This window comes from Capsicum annuum, chromosome 9, assembly GCF_002878395.1.
Source record: "Capsicum annuum cultivar UCD-10X-F1 chromosome 9, UCD10Xv1.1, whole genome shotgun sequence".
NCBI classification, from domain to species: domain Eukaryota; kingdom Viridiplantae; phylum Streptophyta; class Magnoliopsida; order Solanales; family Solanaceae; genus Capsicum; species Capsicum annuum.
In genome coordinates this window covers 196,947,917-196,957,651 of record NC_061119.1, presented here as the reverse complement: position 1 = coordinate 196,957,651, position 9,735 = coordinate 196,947,917, and positions in this window count along the sequence as shown.

The following is a 9,735-nucleotide window of genomic DNA, read 5'->3' as shown; positions in this document are numbered from 1 at the left end:
AAAGTAAACTACAAAATATACAAAAGACTACAAAACTACAACATCAGTATCCTCAGTCATAGAATCTGAATCCTCTGTGGTGTAATAATCATCCAGTAGGCTTAGTCTTTTCGCTGCCTGAGGTGCATCACAAGGACAAGAAGGAAGAATCCGTGCAGATTGAAGAATACAATCAATCTGCTCCTGCATCATTCTCATTTGTCATGATGTTTCCTCTTTCTTATTCTTCGCCCTCTCATTCTGTGTAGCAAGCTCTTTAGTGAGTTGAGAAATCGTATTTGTAGTAACTCAAAGATTTCTCTATCAACTGATAAGGTAAAGGATGATTCACCAGACGAAGACCTAATATTCTCTGAAAAGCATTTTCTATGGTAGCCGTAGTATGTGCCTTTAACTGGAGAACCCACAGTTTGTTTTCAGTACTCCTCCTCTACATCTTCAGGTATTGTTTTACCCTGATTTTCAGAAGGTTGAGTACTACGATACTCATTAATTAACTACATATATTTGTCCTATATTCAAAGTATAGTTAAAATTAATAATAAAAAAATATTAAACTATTCGTACTTAAATAATATCAATTATGAGAAAAAAAATTCATATATACAAATGTGATTCTTACATGGGTAGCTTTTGCGCATGGATTTTAATGCCCCGAGAGTACACCCTGGGCGCCACACGACGCTTACGAACACAAGTGACCACAAACTAACCCATGATACTGGTACCTGTTGTGAGCACTGGGTAAAACTTATAACAAAAGATCATATGCAAAATTTAATTGAAAAATACCATAAGGTTTTAAATCATACTTCTGATAATGTTTGTAAAATAATACTGATAAAATAGATGATAATAACAACTGAAAACTAACTGACTGTCTGTACTAATCTGAAAGGCTCTAAACTGTCTGGCTGTGGAGTTGATGGGACAACGCCCCAACTAACTCCAACTGACTACTGAACTAAACATACTAAAATAACTATAACAGTCCTCGGAACATGAGGACTCACTACTACTACTGCTGCGGGTACGCTGGGATATCTAGGTACGGTCGGAAACCTGAGCATCCGAACCTATGATATGAAACATCATAGCACAAAAAACGAGTATGTGGTCAGTACTCTGAATGTACTGGTATGCTAAATGAGGTTAGCCTAATAAACATGGCTCATATGCATGAATAATAACTGACTATATGAATAACGTGAGATACCTAGTAAGAGTGCATAAAATCTGTAAAGACTGATAATGCATGACCAAGCATAAAATATGTTCTAACATAATCTACGAACTGAAACACTAAATACTGATAACTGGACAACTGATATCTTTATGCTATGGTCAACAAAACTATGACTAAATACTGGACTGAGATTGTGGGAGCTATCATCTAACCGACATGCCCTAAATGAACTGATTGGGGTCCAACCTGTAACCCTAGTTAGAAAGGTGTCAGTACCGTTCCACGGATACTAACAATGGCTATGTGGATCCACTAAATAGTCACCCTCATTTGGCAGGTGCTCTAATGAGATATGTGTTACCCTCAACTGGCAGGTGAACACTTTATCAATCCTCAACTGGCAGGTTGATATCTCTAACCTACGTTGGCTACGTAGTTCTAGAACTAAGGGACTTCTACTAAAGGTCACACCCTCAACTGGCAGGTGAGCCCCCATCCCTAGGTTCGCTCGGTGCTAAATCCTACTCCCAACTAAACTGACTCTAATTACTGAACTGAACTGAGCTTATTGACATAATGTACTAACTGAACTGACAATGCTATATCTGAAAACATATTGACAATACTAAGACTAAGTAAACAACTAAGTTTCGGGTATTTATAACCCCCAGGACTCGATAGCAATGACAACAAGATCATAGCAACACTTTGAGAACATGACATGTAATTAATATTCAAAACTCATTCCTTGAGGCATTTCATCAAACACTTGTAATGCATGTCTTAAACACGGGAATAGTTTTTAAAGCATATAGTAGTAGCATGATTTTGATACTAAATCCCCAAAGTAAGGCTTAAATCTTAACACCACCATTCAAACATGTAGGGTTTAATAACGACAACAATTTCATGGAAACATGATATAAACTTGAAATTCATGGAAATTTATAGGCAAAGATCATGGGAACATGTAAAAATCATGGCTTTAAACTTAAAATTTAGTTCTTGGACTCCATGGGTGAAAAGGACCCATGGATGAACATTTAACATTCCTTAGTTGGTGAAATTGAGAAAGTTCTTAATGAATTCTTGAAGACTGATCTTGAATGTTGGATGAGTTAGGGTTTGTTCTTAAAAGAGGGATACTTTAATTTGAGAGAATTGTGAAATAATGGGCAAATAATTCTATCTTGGGACTTAAATCCCGTGTTTTGGATGAATTGGGTGAGGGAAAAGGACCTAAATGCCCTTGAAAAATCATAACTGAAGGTGGAAATACACGGGGGCGATGGAGCACGCGCCGCAGGCTCCAGTCTGCCGGGATGAACCGCGGTCCACGGGCTCTATCGCGGGTTCCCCTTAGGGGTGAAATGAAGGGTGCATCGCGGGCTAATCCCGTGCTACCTCTGTTTTAGACGTCCAAACTCGTCCTTATGCTGGTCCGAAATTTTCGAAACTTACCCAAGACGTACTATGGACTATCCCGATCATGAATCAACTTTAACTTTCCGATGTTTGGACGATCAAAAATAAATTCATCAAAGTTAAGGGCTTTAGAAATGAATAAGTCTTAACACTTAGTGAATATTCTAAGTCGTTGACTCCTTTAACATGCAAAAGTGAGCTGAAATGAGCTAGGATTTTACGGAGTCTTACAATATCTCCCCCTTGGAAACAATATGGCCATCACCGGAAACAATATGGTTGAAAAGTGGCCACACTTAACTAAATTCAAAAAACAAGTTCACTTTTCAAGTAACTAAATTCAAAACACAAGTTAACCTTTCAATTAACTAAATTCAAAACACAAGTTCACCTTTCAAGTAACTAAATTCAAATTTCAAGTCACCAATTCATAATTCAAGTCAATACACTTAAAACATTTTCAAGTCACTAATTCACCTCTTAAGTTACTATATTTAACAATTTTCAAGTCATGAATTCACATTTCAAGCAACTACACTAAACCATTTTTAAATCACTAATTCACATTTTCAAATGACCACATAACTAAATCCAAAACACAAGTTCATCTTTCAAGTAAGTACAGTTAAATATTTTCAAGTCACTAATTAAATTTTCAAGTGACCACACTTGATCATTTTGAAGTCACTAATTCACTTCTCAAGTGACCACACTTAACTAAATTCAAAACACAAGTTCACTTTTCAAGTAACTACACTTAAATATTTTCAAGTCACTAATTCACTTCTCAAGTGACCACACGTAACTAAATTCAAAACACAAGTTCACTTCTCAAGTGACTACACTTGATCATTTTGAAGTCACTATTTCACTTCTTAAGTGACCACACTTAACTAAATTCAAAACGCAAGTTCACCTTTCAAGTAACTACACTTAAACATTTTCAAATCACTAATTCACTTCTCAAGCGAACACACTTAACTATATTCAAAACACAAGTTCACTTTTCAAGGAGCTACACTTAAATATTTTCAAGTCACTAATTCACTTCTCAAGTGACCACACTTAAATAAATTCAAAACAAAAGTTCACCTTTCAAGTAACTAAATTCAAAACACAAGTTCAGTTCTCAAGTAACTAGCTTACATTTCAAAACATTATTCTTAATGAATTTCAAGTAACTAGTTTACATTTAACGTGCCTAGACTTAACCATTTCCATAACGCAAGTTCACATTCTCAAATAACTACACATAATTATTTTTAAAACACAAGTTCACTTGCAAATAACTAAGTTCAAAACACAAGTCACCAATTTACTTCTCAAGTGACTACACTTGATCATTTTCAAATTACTAATTCACTTCTCAAGTGACCACACTTAACTAAATTCAAAACACAAGTTCATATTTCAAGTAACTACACTTGAACATTTTCAAGTCACTAATTCACTTTTCAAGTGACCACACTTAACTAAATTCAAAACACAAGTTCACCTTTTAAATAACTAAGTTCAAAACACAAGTCACTAATTCACTTATCAAGTGACTATACTTGATCATTTTGAAGTAACTAATTAATATTTCAAAACACTACACTTAACCATTTTGAAGTAATTAATTCACATTTCAAATAATTCAACAAGTTTAATAAAGCAAATAAGTAGAGGCGTCGCATGTCCCTCTTATACCATATAATCATTACAAAACCTATGGCTTCAAAGCATTCTACAGCAAACAATTCCTCGGTAACACTACATTTAAAGACTTCATCATAAGAAAATAGAGAGAAATCAACTTACCTTTGCTTGGCCTAAGTTGAAGAGAAAGAGACAAGCGGTCACCAAAAAATAGCAAAGTAATCCTTTTCCTAAATTCGAGTTCGGTCAAAAAATCTACAATATTGACAATATCTAATTAACTATTTGAATTTTAAAATTGGATAAATTATTAGTGAACTATTTTATCCTTAAAACATGATCGACTAACTATTTATCTTGATTTAAAATGAAATGGAGGAAATAATAATTATTTTGTAGTCCAAGCGTATTATAGTAAGTACTAATAGCATTCAAAATTTACTGAGGTTAGCATTATTTGTCCCAAATACCCATTGTCTCAGCATTTTCTATTTGCAGAGCAAAATCTGATTCTCAAATTCCTCTTTCTTGCTCATTTATTCTAACTTCCCTATCTTTCCTTGTTCAATTCCTTCGATTTCAAAGTAACAGGGGTATTTTCAGGGGTTATGCTTGCTCAATTTGAAAAACTTAATTTCTTCACTTATAAATATATGGAGAACACAGTAAAAAGCACTACCTTTGTGGACAATACTCAAATTCTTGGGAAAATTAGAGGCAGTCATTGAGTGTCGACTGTACGGATATTTGGGGAAGAAATAGCGATAGTAACCACTAAACAAAAGTTTCATTAATGGAATTGAACTGTTGTGGTGCATCTTAGGAGGGCCGGTTTAAGGCGGAGTGCGGTGACCGAAGACAGACATCAGTGAATACTGATACGGAGAACTTTAAGATAGTCATCAGTGACCTGACTGTATTCGCTGACTCGAGCTGAGGCCGGTGACCTTAGTGTCGTCGTCGGTGAGATGTTGTCAAGTCGGTGAGCTGAGTGTTGGGTTGCTGAGTGTGAGTATTTTAGTCGTGAGTGAAGTGAAGATTTTTCAATTGAGAAACTAGGGTAATTACAAAGGGTAAAGGGCAATTAAGATGGGTTGGGTCGGGTAATTATCGGGTATTACAAAATTTTGAGAAAATCAATCATAAGTTGTCGATTTATTTTTAAAAAAATTATCATTCAAAAAATGATCACTTGTGGTCAATTTTTATTAAGAAAATTAAAATTTTAATAAATTGTAAAATATTTATAACAATATCCAAACAATTTAATGCAGTATATATAAATTAGATAATTAGTTATTTTATCATCACATTAACACGAGTAGTATGTTTTCTCAATCATATAATAATATCAATGCATTTCGTAAATTAGGATGAATTTTTGGTTAATTATCTTTTAAATACGATATTATATATCGCGTAATACAGCGTGTTAATCAAATAAATTATCGGTTAATTAGCTTACGTTATTACGATTTCAATAATATACCCTTGTCTACATTGACACAAGTAGTATATTTTCTCATTAGTATGATATTAACGTATTATTCAAAATAATTTGTTATATAGATTTAGTTATCTAGCTTTTGATTACTGCGTAAGTCAGTACACGAGATATACGTATATATACATATATTCGATTGGCTATCAGCTTCAAAATACGTACTATATACATCACATACACGATTTTATTACCCATAATAATACAACATATTTCACGTATACTCAGATAAATTATCGGTTAGTATATCTTATGTTATTACACCTTCAACAACATACTATTACCTTGATCGATCGATTGTATGATATCAACGTATTCAATATATAACTAGATAATTTAGTTAACTTTAATTTTGACTATATACTACGTACATCACTACACATGAGATATACATACATATATATAAATGTAATTTTCGGACTACGTACATCACTACATAATATATACTATATATACCGATACACACACAAAAGAAATCGATTATCAGGTTCTAAATTTGTACTATATACATCACATACACTAGTATATTACCCCGTAATATAAGGCGCGTATTTCACATACATATTTTGATGAGTTATCGATTAATTTGATTAGATTACATTAATATAACTTCAACGTACAATATATTATTACTTCGATCATTTCAAATCAAGGTATTCAATATATGTTTGGATAGATTCTACTAGTTTTTGACTACATCGTTTATCGATCACTATATTATATATATATATATATATACACACACACACACAATACATTCATTATATTCTGATGAATTATCAATTATATATGTAAGTTACACTATTATAACTCCAATAGCATAATATTATTATGTCAACTGTATGATATAGACATATTTATTATACAAAGATTTAACGTAATTTAACGTATATACAATAGAAAATATATTTATTTTATATATTGAAACATAAGTAAAAGATAAAGATTATGTTTAACGTGATTTATTTATTTTATTTAATATATTTCTTAGCTTATTTTTAGTATAACTTTTTTTATAAAATTTAAGTTTAATTGATTATTATTATTATATAGGATATCGACTACGTGTTGTTAGTGTAATTAAGAAAATAATATATTTGATTTTACATATAATAATTAAAATATATTTTTTTAATAAAAAAGTGACTATAAATGGGTTGTTTTGATTATTTTATTTTATTATTTTTTAATGAAAAGAGACCACAAGTGCTCTTTTTTTAAAAATATTTTTTTCTTTAATCGAAAAGAGACCAGTTGCGGTCGCTTTTATATAAATATTTTAGTTTAATTTTTATAGAAAAGCGACGACAAGTGGTCTCATTTTTTTATTTTTTTAATCATAAAATGACCACAAGTGATAGATATTTTAAATAATTTTATTTATTATTTTTTAAATTCAAAAGCGACCATTTGTGGTCACTTTTTAAAAATAATTTTTAATTTAATTTTTAAAATAAAAGTAATCACAAGTGGTCACTTTATAAGAATTATTTTTAATTTTATTTTTTTAAATAAAGCGACCACAAGTGATCGATTTTTGTAAATAATTTTCTTTTTCAGTTTTTTAAATCAATAAGCGACCACAAGAGATCGATTTTTTCAAAATATTTTCCTTTCTTTTAAAACCCAACACCGACCACTTGTGGTCATTTTTTTGTAAAATATTTTTTTTATTTTTTATCATAAAATACCAAAAGTGATCGATTTTTGTATAATATTTTAAATTTATTATTTAATTAAATGAGACCACTTGTGGTCACTTTTACAAAAATATTTTTTTAATAAAAAATAGACCACTTGTGGTCTCTTTTAGTTTTCAAAAAACATTATAATTAATATAAATTAATATGAAAAAAAATGAAATGATTATTTGATAATTTTAAAATATAAAAGCGACCACAAGTGGTCGCTTTTATTGCGACGACTAGCTGTGGTTGCTTTTTTGTAGTCGCAAAAACTGTTTTTTCTAGTAGCGGTACACTGTCTACTGTGACAGTCAAAGTGCAATAGACTTAAGCAAGAACTTCATGTACCATGCAAGAACAAAACATACTGATGTGAGGTATCATTGAATTCATGAACAAGTGGAGAACGAATTGAGAACAAGTGGAGAACGAATCGTTCCCTGTTAAGAAGATTCACATAAGTGAAAATCTTGTGGATATGCTGACAAAGGAGGTGTCAAAAGACAAGTTCGAATCATGCAAAGAACTTATCGACATGAGCTCTCTCTAAGAAGATGGAGATATCTCATTCAGATGCATGGGACTGGAGGGGGAGATTTGTGGGATCCAGCTATATAAATGTCATTGAAATTTGCCCACGAATCTAGGAAGATATTTTTCTTCCTTAAGCAAAATTTCAAGAATACGACAGGAGTATGATATATGGCCACCGTCCAATAAAATCTTTCACATAGCAATTTGGTCTTTTGTTTCTCTAGTGATGAGGTCATTAATGACATTAGTAGCAACATTAGCTACTATAAATAGAGGGAGCTTTAGCTCAATTTAATACAACACACATAGAGAAAAAATAATATAAAGAGAGCAGTGAGGTATTTCACAGACAATGATAAAAAATAGTCCGTGAAGAAAAAATTAGAGTGAGTAATATTTTAGTAAGGTGAGTCAAAAGAGAGTTATTTCGTATAGTAGTCACTTTGAATATTGTACTTGTGACTACAATGTAAAATTTCTTACTATAGTAATTTCAGTTGTTCCTCTTAATCCGTAGTTTTTCCCTTATAATAAGTGTTTCCACATAAATTCATTGGTGTCATTATTTTTTCTATTATTTTACTAGAAATATTTTTGTTGTTGTTCCACGTTTATCCAACATGGAAAACCTGTTAGGGGAGTTTTCAAGTTGGGATAAGCTAAGAGATTTTTTAAATTTTGTGCATAGTAACTTTCCAGATTTTGGGCCAAAACTGTTGAGTGGGCTTGTGGAGTTCACTTTTTGTGCAAGAAATGAAATGGATGAAAGAAATATTAGACCAAACATTAGCTTTGAGGAAGCCATATTTATGAGGGGAAAATGAGGATATGGTATACAACTTCCTATGGTGCACCATTTTATAGAGGAATAATTCAAGAAGATGGTAGAACTGTTACTCCCGCAAAGTTCACTTTACTGGTTCATTATTACACTAAAAATGATTTTTTAAAGTCGTGGATCGGAGACAGTCTGTTGCAGAAATACATTATAAAGTTGTGTGTAATAAATCATTGTGGTTCTATTCTTTACAATGCATAGTGAGAGCTTTATAGCACTGAACAACCCTCTTAATTTTATTTTTCATTTTAGCATTTCTACAGAATTTTTTTTTTCCGTTTTATCCATGACACTAACTACTACTAATTCTTTTTTCATTAACTACTAATTCTCCAAATCATTTCTTAAGGTATTTTGAAACGTTAATAGTCATAGCTATTATAATTGTAATATGTCCATTTCATTATATTTCTTATAGAAAGTGCAAAGTTCATCATGAACAAATAAAATTGAATGAAAGTACTAGTAGCTTTTCATCTATTCATTTGTTTGTTTTGGGTGGAAGCTGACTATTTCCTCCAACTTAAATTTAACTATGAAGGATTATAGGTGAAAGTAACTTCAACTTTGATTGCCTCAAAAGTTAATGTGGTAAAGAATTACCAAGATCACACTAATTAGATCTGAAAGCTAATCTAAATTATCCAAGAGTGATATTATTTGCCTCAAGAGTTTAGTGACTTAGATGCCAATAAATGTCCACTAATAAGGCTTAGTGGCGATGGAGGCATTGACAAACTTACGTTAGGTCTACACTATTAAAAACAAGAGAATGATGAAGGTTCTTTACAAAAGTGGAATTTTTGGCCGGTCGAAAAAGTTTCTGATGAGTCAATTTTTAACGGACATTCCTCGAAAATTTCATTGAAAATACACTTGTTTTTTAGTAATGAAGGTTATGCTAGTTAGAGGTAGTGGAAATTCGATG